The sequence below is a fragment of the Dendrobates tinctorius genome, unplaced genomic scaffold (assembly GCF_039654945.1).
Source record: "Dendrobates tinctorius isolate UK_male_01 unplaced genomic scaffold, ASM3965494v1 ptg000011l, whole genome shotgun sequence".
NCBI classification, from domain to species: domain Eukaryota; kingdom Metazoa; phylum Chordata; class Amphibia; order Anura; family Dendrobatidae; genus Dendrobates; species Dendrobates tinctorius.
In genome coordinates this window covers 54,839,176-54,850,774 of record NW_027361679.1, presented here as the reverse complement: position 1 = coordinate 54,850,774, position 11,599 = coordinate 54,839,176, and the positions used below count along the sequence as shown (strand labels likewise).

Genomic DNA, 11,599 nt, shown 5'->3' with positions numbered 1-11,599 from the left:
TTTATTTTCACGGCTCTGCCTTATAAACTTCTGTGACGCACTTGTGGGTTCAAAGTGCTCACCACACATCTAGATAAGTTCCTTGGGGGGTCTAGTTTCCAAAATGGGGTCACTTGTGGGGGGTTTCCACAGTTTAAGCATATCAAGGGCTCTCCAAAGGCAACATGACACCCGCAGACCATTCCATCAAAGTCTGGGTTCCATAACGTCACTAATTCCCTTCCGAGCCCCGACGTCTGCCCACACAGTAGTTTTCTCCCACATATGGGATATCAGCATACTCAGGACAAATTGGACAACTTTTGGGGTCCAATTTCTCCTGTTACCCTTGGGAAAATAAAAAATTGAGGACTAAAAATCATGTTTGTGGATAAAATATGATTTTTTTTATTTTATGGCTGTACATTATAAACGTCTGTGAAGCCCTTGGGGGTTCAAAGTTCTCATCACATATCTAGATAAGTTCCTTGGGGGGTCTAGTTTCCAAAATGGTGTCATTTGTGGGGGGTTTTCCACTGTTTTGGCACATCAGGGGCTTTACAAACGCAACATGGCATCCGATCTCAATTCCAGCCAAAAAAGTCAAATGGAGCTGCTTCCCTTCCGAGCTCTGCCATGCGCCCAAATAGTCGTTTACCCCCACATATGGGGTATCAGCATACTCAGGACAAATGTCACAATAACTTTGGTGTTCCTGTTACCCTTGGGAAAATAAAAATTGGGGTGAAAAGACCATTTTTGTGGAAAAAATATGATTTTTAATAGTACAGCTGTACGTTATAAACGTCTGTGAAGCCCTTAGGAGTTCAAAGTTCTCATCACATATCTAGATAAGTTCCTTGGGGGGTCTAGTTTCCAATATGGTGTCATTTGTTGGGGTTTCCACTGTTTTGGCACATCAGGGGCTTTCCAAACGCGACATGGCATCCGATCTCAATTCCAGCCAAAAAAGTCAAATGGAGCTGCTTCCCTTCCGAGCTCTGTCATGGGCCCAAATAGTTGTTTACCCCCACATATGGGGTATCAGCGTACTCAGGACAAATTGCACAATAACTTTTGGAGTCCTGTTACCCTTGACAAAATAAAAATTGGGGGTGAAAAGATAATTTTTGTGGAAAAAATATGATTTTTTTAATTGCACAGCTGTATGTTATAAACTTCTGTGAAGCCCTTGGGGGTTCAAAGCTCTCACTACATATCTAGATAAGTCCCTTGGGGGGTCTAGTTTCCAAAATGGAGTCACTTGTGGGGATTTTCCTCTGTTTAGGTACATCAGGCGCTCTCTAAACGTGACATGGCGTCTGATCTGAATTCCAGCCAAATTTGCGTTGAAAAAGTCAAACGGCGCTCCTTCTTTTCTGACCTCTGCCATGTGCCGAAACAGTGGTTCCCTTCCCACATATCAAGTATCAACGTACTCAGGACAAATTGCACAATAACTTTTGCAGTCCAATTTCTCCTGTTACCCTTGCTAAAATAAAAAAATTGGACCTGAAGTATTTTTTTTGTGAAAAAAAGTAAAATGTTCATTTTTTTAAAACATTCAAAAAATTCCTGTGAAGCACCTGAAGGGTTAATAAACTTCTTGAATGTGGTTTTGAGCACCTTGAGGGGTGCAGTTTTTAGAATGGTGTCACTTTTGGGTATTTTCTATCATATAGACCCATCAAAGTGACTTCAAATATGATGTGATCGCTAATAAAAAATGGTGTTGTAAAAAATGAGAAATCCCTGGTCAACTTTTAACCCTTATAACTTCCTAAAAAAAAATTTTGTTCCAAAATTGTGCTGATGTAAAGTAAACATGTGGGAATTGTTACTTATTAAGTTTTTTTGTGTGCCATATCTCTGTGATTTAAGGGCATAAACATTTAAAGTTGGAAAATTGCAAAATTTTCAAAATTTTCACCAAATTTCCATTTTTTTCACAAATAAATGCAAGTTATATGAATGAAATTTTACCACTAACATAAAGTACAATATGTCATGAGAAAACAGTGTCAGAATCACCGGGATCCATGGAAGCGTTCCAGAGTTATTACCTCATAAAAAGACAGTGGTCAGAATTGTAAAAATTGGCCCAGTCATTAACGTGCAAACCACCCTTGTGGGTAAAGGGTCAAAAAAAACCAACTTGGGTTCCTCTGTATTTTTGATAATCAGCGAGGAAAAACTGACAACTGGGGTCTGCAACCCTCAGTTTTCAGCTTCAGCAAGGTTGGTTATCAACAATAGAGGGGTCCCCATGCTATTTTTCTAATTATTTAAATAAATAATTTAAAAAAGGCTTGGCCATCCCCCATTTTTGACAAATGTAATTTAAAAATGTCTAGGGATTAATAGTTTACAACCTGGACAGTGCCAAGATGCGAACGTCCAGGCTGAGAACCACTGGTGAATGAGCTGATGCGAGCGCAGCATCAGTGACCGGCAGTGACGTCATCGAGGTTACCTCCTGTCACTGAGGCGGTATTCCTAGCTGGGCTAATGAACTTCACTGACTTCCCTCTAGTGAGATCACTGCTAGCACAGTGAGAAAAAGTATCACGGTGCAGAGGAGAGTTCACCGCAGTGAAATTATGCTAACCAAGCCAACCAGTATGACAAACCACTTGCAGCCGCCGACCGTCACATCATAATGATGTCCAGATCATAGTACACTCCCATACCAGAAGTTTTAATTTTTACCAGTCTATTTTAAAGAAGCACTCCTATCAAAATTTTCTTCGCTTAATATATCGCAGTCTTCATATTAGTAAGAATTGTGTACTTACAATTGCTCAATTTGCCTGTCCACCCAGCTAATTCTTCTCTTTTCCATTAGGTCTATGACATCACCTGATTAATAATTTCTGCCCCACTGACCTCCTGATTATCTGATTAGCAATCTGGTGAGCTTGGCTTGCTATCTGCATTTTTGTTTTCATAGCTTTTGGTTGTATTATCTACTAAGACCTGTGCTTTTTTATTATACATATGGACTATTTCTTCTAATTTGTTTAATTCAAGTGTTCATCTATTAACTTTGGTTTCTTCTGGTGATCTTCTTTTTTTGGAACTCCTCCCTAGACAGTATATTACTACTCATTAGAAGCAAGCCCATTCTTCATGAGTTCTGTCAGTCAGTTGTCTTCTTTTCACTTGATAAGAGACTTTAGTAAATGAGGATTAGGGATTTACCTTCTGCTAGAAAATATTCTGCATGATTTATACACGTTAACAAATACACTTTATGTGTGACTTAGCCATTTAGGTTTCTCATTCTTTCCTTCGTATATGTGTATTATGTTGTTCCAGTTTGGAGGGTTCTTATATTTTTTTTATCTACTCTTTAGTCTGAGGAAGATCTTCTTGTTAGACTGAATCCTCATAATAATTTGGATAAAACTATACTTTCTTCATTGCACATCCGGAGTGCCGGATTTCTTTTTGTATGCTATGGACATGTAAACACACCCTTTAAAGAAATTATTAGAAATGTAACTACTTAGCAATTTACTTGCATTGGCATGATGATGTCTGGGTGCTATAAATCGTGAAGTTTAAACATGTATCTGTCTAAATAATGCAAATGTTAGCAACTTCAGGAGTGTAAAGAAAATCATTATTCTATGAAGAAATAAATACATGCACACACCTGTACTGTGTTTGGGATCAAGAAAACCATTACTTGTACAAAGCTGGACATTTTTTACTTATTGTATTACATAGTTACATAGTTAATAACTGTCCATCAAGCTCAACCAAGGGATGGGCAAGTATAAAGGGAAAGGACACACATACAACCACAATGCATGATCCAGTTCGCACCAAAATAGCTACCTAATAGCTAATCTTTCCCTCTTAATCGCAATTGCCGATCCACTGAAACAAAAATTGGGAAAAAGAACTTTACATATATACATTATTTCGTATTTTCTTCAATAAAGCATATAAAACTTTTTGGAAACCATCAATGGGTCCCACTGTGGCAAAAAAAATTGACATAATACTGATACTAACAACCCCCTCACTATTATTTCAGTAACGAATGCAATAGGAGAAATTGGAAGAGTCAGGTTACTGTCAGAAGCATACAGGGGCAGCACGGTGGCTCAGTGGTTAGCATTGCAGCGCTGGAGTCCTGGGTTTGCATTCCACCAAGGACAACATCTGCAAGGAGTTTATATGTTCTCCCCGTGTTTGCGTGGGTTTCCTCCGGGTACTCCAGTTTCCTCCCACACTCCAAAGACATACTGATAGGGAATTTAGATTGTGAGCCCCATCGGGGACAGTGATGATAATGTGTGCAAACTTAAAAGCGCTGCAGAATATGATAGCGTTGTATAAAAAATATAAAAATAAAGATTATTATTATTATTACTCATGCTATCAGGATAGGAAGGTTTATGGATATTGGTCTCTTTCTACCCAAAAAATACTGGCCAATGGCCATCCCACAGGCAGTCCATCACGCCAGATGATTCACTTCTGAAAGTAAACTGGGTCTTCCACGTACCCCTAATGCATTTAGTACTGTATTAATAGTGAGAGGGAGGGTTTGTGTCAGCCTAGATAGTGACAAAAATTTAGCTGTCTGACACCAAAACCCGAGAGATAGTAATGGCAGGTTCGGACACACCATTGGTGCAACCAGTGCAGCCACACAGGGCCCCGAGGAAAAAAAGGGGTCCAATTCCACCTTCAAAGGAGCAAGCAGTTTCTGTCACAGACAGATACTGTAAGGCTTCTTTTACACATCAGTTTTTTGCCATCAGTAGCAATCCAGCAGTTTTGGAAAAAAACGGATCCTTCGCAGATTGTGAAAAACTGATGAGACGGATCCGTTTTTTCGCTGGATCCGACTACCCTACTGGGTAATAATAATTGGAGCATGCTCAGTTTAAAAAACGGAATCCATCGCTGGATTCCGTCATTTGATGGACAGCGACGGATCCTACGTCCATAGGCTTCCATTATAGCCAACGACGGACGGCGCTGGATCCGTCACTGTCCGACTTTTCAACAAAGACAAAAAAACGTTACTTTGTCCGTCGGACACAAAATTTCTGATGGATCCAGTGAACGACGGACGAAACGTGAGGCCATCCGTCGCTAATACAAGTCTATGAGAAAAAAACGGATCCAGCCTCATCAGTCGCTGGATCCGTTATTTTCTAAAAATGATGGATTGTGACTGATGTCAAAAAACTGATGTGTGAAAGAGGCCTCAGTGCAACCAAGTCATCTACACTAAAAATCACATTAAGCTGAATGGAAATAATGATATAGTGCCTAAAGGGATTGAAAGGATTTCCTATCACCCTCTGAACTAAGGAATATTTCTCAGCCCACCCTATCAAATCACCACTGATTGTTATCAAGTTTCCTTCCATTCTGACTGGTATATATGTCAGGTCTGGACACTGTATCTTAGCAGCATAACACAACAGAGGTATGAATGTTCTAGATAGACATCTGAGGTATCTTTAATAATTTCTCATGTAGAAACAATAACATGCATGCATAGCTTATTTTATCATATGAACACACTCGTACTATATGCAGAATGCCTGTATTATGCTCTTGATAGTCCTTGCTGACCTACAGAAGTATCACTTACACCCAATACACAACCTTCTGAAATGTTCTTTTGATTGTATAATTGTCACAGACTGTGGCCCCAGGCACATTTATTCTCCACTTGCATCATGCTGCTGAACAACAGAAAGTAGTGTCATTTATTGCATTGACTCATGTTGAAGATAAAGGACTTTTCTTACTGCCAGTGTCAAACAAGGCCTACAAATCACTTCACCACAATGGAACCTAGTCTGAATTGTGTGACAAAGGCAGAGGACTAAATAAATGTCTCCTTGTATTCTGAGATAAACAGGTCTGGGTAAACACTAAAATAAGAAAGTCATGACTAGAGCCATTTTACTATTACTGTATTCTGGCTATGGGTGGAAATGACAGCTAGACCCACCTATAAATAACAAAAAGTTTATTATCATCATATCAGTAACATCATACTAAATAGTAGAAAAATTGGTACAAAAATACATCATAATGGATACACAAAAGGACAGGAAGAAAATGAGGGTAGGTATCTCAAAGCTAAGTGTCAGCACAAATAGTACAAACAGTAAGGTACATATAAGCCCCCTCAAAAAATGGATAAAGTGCTAATAGCCCTGACAATAATCACAGCACATACATACCAGTTCATGGATAGGGGTAAATTGGCCTCTGTGGTAGAGCAGACACTGTGCTAGATAAGAGAACCATGGAAAAATACCCCAGAGCATTGGTGTGCCAAACCAACCACAAGTTTCGCCCAGCGTCAGACAGCTTTCTCAAGGGGATCACATCCCCTTGAGAAAGCTTTCTGACCCTGGGCAAAACGCGTGTCGGGGGTCTCCTATCGATCCTGCTTTGGTGCCCCACTCTTGTCATCATAGGTAAGCGCCGTCCTGATCCATACTCACCCCTTTATGGGTTAAATATGACTGGTATGGGTGGCACACTGCCGGGACGTTTCTTACTTGTGGTTGGTTTAGCACACCAATGCTCTGGGGTATTTTTCCATGGTTCTCTTATCTAGCACAGTGTCTGCTCTACCACAGAGGCCAATTTACCCCTATCCATGAACTTGTATGTATGTCCTGTGTTTATTGTCAGGGCTATTAGCACTTTATCCATTTTTTGAGGGGGCTTATATGTGCCTTACTGTTTGTACTATTTGTGCTGACACTTAGCTTTGAGATACCTACCCTCATTTTCTTCCTGTCCTTTTGTGTATCCAGTGTATTCATTATGATGTATTTTTGTACCAATTTTTCTACTATTTAATATGATGTTACTGATATGATGATAATAAACTTTTTGCTATTTTATATGCTCCGCTGTTCTCCTATTTTTGTGCTTGCATGGAGCTTGAGCTGCTTTTCTAGTTTATTGTGTGCCAATTGGCACTGTTTGCCTCTGATAATATCATGCTGCCTGGTTTTGTTCTCCCACCCACCTATAAATGTAGCATGTAGTACAGCAAATATGACTGCTAGGATTTCAGTAAGTCAGACATGCAAGGATCCTATTACATGGATTGATAAACTGCTGCAACAAGCACTGACTGTGAATAAAATATGTATCTTTTGCACACCTAAGCATTGAAATTGCACCCTGGAGGAAAAGTCATGGAGTTCTGGAAATCACAGGATCAATAGACATGTCAATGATTTGCAAATGATGAAAACATGGAAACAACATTTAGTCAGTATGGAGTATGAGCATATTAGGCAGAAATACTCACACTTATGCGTCATGGCATAAATGAGGTTGTCCAAGGAATGCTTTGCTACTCTGAATGCACTTGGACACATAAATCATCAAGATCCACTGCTGGCAGTTTAACGTGGCGCTGGTAGCCGTGGGCGAGGTACTCATCTGTTGTGCCCCAGCACGTTACATGAAGTTAGTCGTCTTGGATGGTTGTGTGAACTTGTGCTGGGAGTACATATATAGATTAGGGTGCACCGCTAACTGCAAGAAGTAATAAATAGAATGCTAACTTCATGTAAAGTAGTAAGTTATGCATAGAAAAGAGAGAGGCATACAATACATAAACAATGAGCACATCTACATACTAATGGAATTGATCCACTTATACAATTCTATTACGTACCATGAAAAAAAACACATCTAGAAACTTTTAACGGCTTCGCGATAGCTCACTGTAGATGAACGTCAGAACTTCCTGGCCTCTGTGCAGTGCAGGGCTCAGAAGGAACCCCCAGCTAATGCAACCACTGTGATTCAGGTGCAGAGAGATAGCTCTGACAGGTAACATCATTGGGACCTGATTGGATCAGGTCCCAATGATGGTAACTGGTTGCTATGTTCTATAAGCCACAATCAATCAAATCCTTCCCCGCATTTTTAATGCTTTATTAGCTATTTATTGTATGCATGTTGGTTTATTGCTTTAGCACTAGAGTAGGGGCATGCAGGGACTTTAAGGGAAGATGTCGAGAAGGGGCGCCACATCAAATTTTTAGAGAGCCTACCTAACAACGGAGTTTGGCAATCATTTTAAAAGGGACCCACTAGGGACAGTGTAGGATTGCTACACCACACCATGTTTAACTCCCTGACTCCTAATATCTATACAATATTCCCCTATCTTAAGGGTCTGGGAAGTGCTACTTTAAGCTCATCTTTTAACCAAATTCTGAATTGATTTCTCTTAACAATGTTAGTAATTAAAAGTTAAATTTTAAATAGTTTTTGTGTCTTTTTGGTTTACTTTTGGATGGTCAGAGGCTCATACTGTTTGCCTAATTTGCAGGGGGAGTGAGGTAGAGGACAGAAGCCCATAGGCAGCAGGTGCAAAATCTGCACTTTCAGCAGGGAACCTGGTGGAAGATAAAGCAAAGGAGCTGAAGGCTCTCTCAGCCATCCAATCAAAAACCGCCTCTACTTGTTCTGGCCTCACCATTCGTCCAGCGGTACTAGGGCAAACTAAATTGTGCATAACGTCCTTCTCGCCTACGTGAACCAAAGGAAGGTGTTTCATTTGGGCACAGATCAGCCACGTTCCATCTCTACCTGAAGCAGCTACACTAACACTAGCAGCAACACAGTCATGTAACCTATTTGATGCTCTCCTCAGTCTTTGCACCCAAAATAGTGCAGAGTATTACACGGCCTGTATTCAGAGAGAGAGTGTCCAGCAGATTATTTTACAGCCTGTATGCAGAGTGCCCCCACTGAGCCTGTTTTCAGAGTACCAGCTCCTCGTTCCCCTCTACCACCTACTCTGCCACGTCCCCTTCCACCTCCTCTTCCACTTGGACCTCCACCTCCTGGTTCAAGATTATAATTTTTTTTATGTTTTATATTCTGTTATTTTAAGTCATTTTCCTATCCACAATTGTTTGCAGGGCAATTATCCTGCTCTTACCCCCATATAGCTTCCCTTTGCAGATGCTTAGCCCTCACTATGACAATTTTACAGCCATTTCAAAGCCCCGAAGTTTGAGTTCCCATTGACTTCTATTGGGTTCAAGTTCAGGGTGAAGTTCAGAGTCAATTTCTGATGCTGCATCGAATTTTGAACCACAGTTTGCCCGAATCCACGGGTCTGCTCATCCCTAGTGATATCCAACTCATGCAACCTCTTATTTTCAAGTAGAGTGACATGTTCTGTGTGGCTATGAACACCAGAAAAAGTCTAGATTTCTCAAAGTACCTGCGAGTACAAGCCTGGCACAGCCTAGCATAGACATAAGTCACAGGAGAGGGTTTAAAAATACTAGGGTCCAGATTCACTTGCTGCCTCTCCCCCCCTGCAGGAATTTTACTCACTTGGGTGCGATGGCAGGAGAGCAGGAGGCTTGGGCCTATAAAAGTTCTCGGGGGTTTATTGCTTTGTGGGGAAGGTGACCTGACGGATGGACTTGTCAGAATAGAGAAGGAAAGGTTTGCACAGTTTAGACAGGTGTCCGTTACTACAGTGGGAAAACAGCTAGGAAAGTGTAGTGGACGTGCAGTACCTTGGGTTAACCATTAGAGGGCAGGGAGGAGTGTGAGCAAAGGACTTGACATCAGCTTAGGGCTTAGGAAACCATTGGTCATGGGGGGCGGAGTTACAGGGAACCGGGAATGATATAAATTTGACAGGAGGGTTCCAGAAAGTTCCAGTCCCCAGGGGGAGCTCAAGTGACAGGAGGACGACAGTTTGTACACTGTGAGGAAAACCAAACCAGGGGGACTGAGGAGAGAGAAAGTCAGGGGGGTGGTCCTGACACAAGAGTACCACAGTATAGACGAGGCACTGAGGTAAAGCATACCGTACTGAGGGAGAGACGACTGATCAGTAAAAGTACTGTTGGTTTACGGGCCTAAGGCGGCCACAGTGACGGATCTGACAGGAGCGTCAACAAGTGAAGAGGGGCCGGTACGTATATGTACATCCCCGGTGTAAAGTACGGTGTGCGAGAAACGGCTCTGGAAGCAGAGAGCCGATAAGCGAAGTGAAGTTAAGTGAAGGAAAGTATATTGAAGTGCGGTGTACTACGGAGGCCGTCAGGTGGACGGCGAAGAGAATAAAACTTGGACCTGTTGTACCCGATATTTGCCTCCATCGTGTCTCTGTTACATCTCTGCGCAGTAAGAGAGGGACCACCCCCGACCCTACAGCTTCATAAACCCCAGAGGCTAATCAGAAAATAAACATTCTATAGATCAAGCAAAGAAAATACAAATGTCCATAGAAGAGATCTGCTCAGCCAGGCCTGCGGGCACACAGGCTGGGATAGCGTCCAGTACTCAGGCTCGGTCTGGAGCCAAACACACAGGAGGCCTTCTCCCTCCCAACACACATATGCCAAAAAACAGTCTCCATTACATAGTCTGTTAACCACACACAGAGGTGAGGTATGTGGGTAGCTAAACTCGCCCATCTCTCAAAGTTACCTGCAACCCGGTCCCAGTTGCAACAAACGAACCTCTTAGTGCTTTCATGCACTAGAGAAAATTCTGCAGATTACATAGCAGAGACAAGTCATCTCTGCAACACACACCTCCCATCGACTATGCGACCATTAGCTACACTACACTCTATATAGTTATCTCCGTTATGCTGTCTATATGATATACTGTATAGGGTTAGGTTGTAGTATTATGAATATGTTTTATTGTGAATAGGATTATTAGAGTTAACTTGTAGCACTGTTTGTGAATATGTAGTATTGTGAATATATTTCTAGCATTATATTGTAGTATTGTGCATTTTTTAAATGCTTTCTTCCTATGATACTTTATCACTTTTCCAGGTTCTTGTCAGATCTAATACCTGATATTATTATAATATTTTATATGAATATATTTTATTTTGATTTGTGCTGTGAGCAATCAAGCAAGTGTTTTCTTTACAGCCTCGGGGAAGAGATTACCCAGAATCATCCTGTAGACAGCAGTGCTGTTACTTATAACTTAAGCTAGATGCACAAAGTGTGTAGCTACAACAAAGCAATCTGCCCCAGGACAAGCACATGTACTGCATATACAGTTATGAAAAAACTCCTTGTTTCATCACACAATGTGCCATTTTACACTGTCTTCTTGTGCTGAAATCTATGTGTATGTGTTAGGACTGGAGGAACGCACCAAATTATAAAATAATAGTAGGTGCGTTCACAGCCCGGGGTCCACAGTGCAGAGGTGGTACACTGCTGCTAGGTAATGGCGGAAGAATAGAGCGGCGTAAAAACAGTCACACGTGGGTTACGTCACCCAATGTGAACAGGAGCGGACTCTGTTAATTCACAGAGCCGCACAGCCGCTGAACGTGGATGCCGGAGCCTGTTTAACTCACAGAGCCCGGCCAAAGAGCGCACAGCAAGTGGCCACAGAACTCTACCCCACGGACACGGGGTTAGAGTCCTTCTAGGCCCACTGAGCACGCGGCGTCGCTGCCACGAGCGCCGCTATAGATGCTGACTATGGAGTGCGGAGCACGGGGTACTAAGGCGTGCCGAGACACTGATGATGGCTAATGCCTGACTCAAACTCTGACCTACCTACGCCTAAGCCTGGGCGCTAGCAGGCTAGGCTG

The 11,599-nt window shown here is 41.8% G+C and overlaps 1 long non-coding RNA gene across 1 annotated transcript; it reads right to left on the bottom strand.

Moving 5' to 3' along the window:
• Positions 1-5,452: 5,452 nt before the first annotated feature.
• LOC141100035 (uncharacterized) lies at positions 5,453-7,520 on the bottom strand. The gene is made up of 2 exons (XR_012234577.1): positions 7,295-7,520; positions 5,453-5,696 (listed from the first exon to the last, which is right to left on the bottom strand). It is a non-coding gene; the product is annotated as an uncharacterized lncRNA (long non-coding RNA).
• Between the last annotated feature and the right edge of the window lie 4,079 nt (positions 7,521-11,599).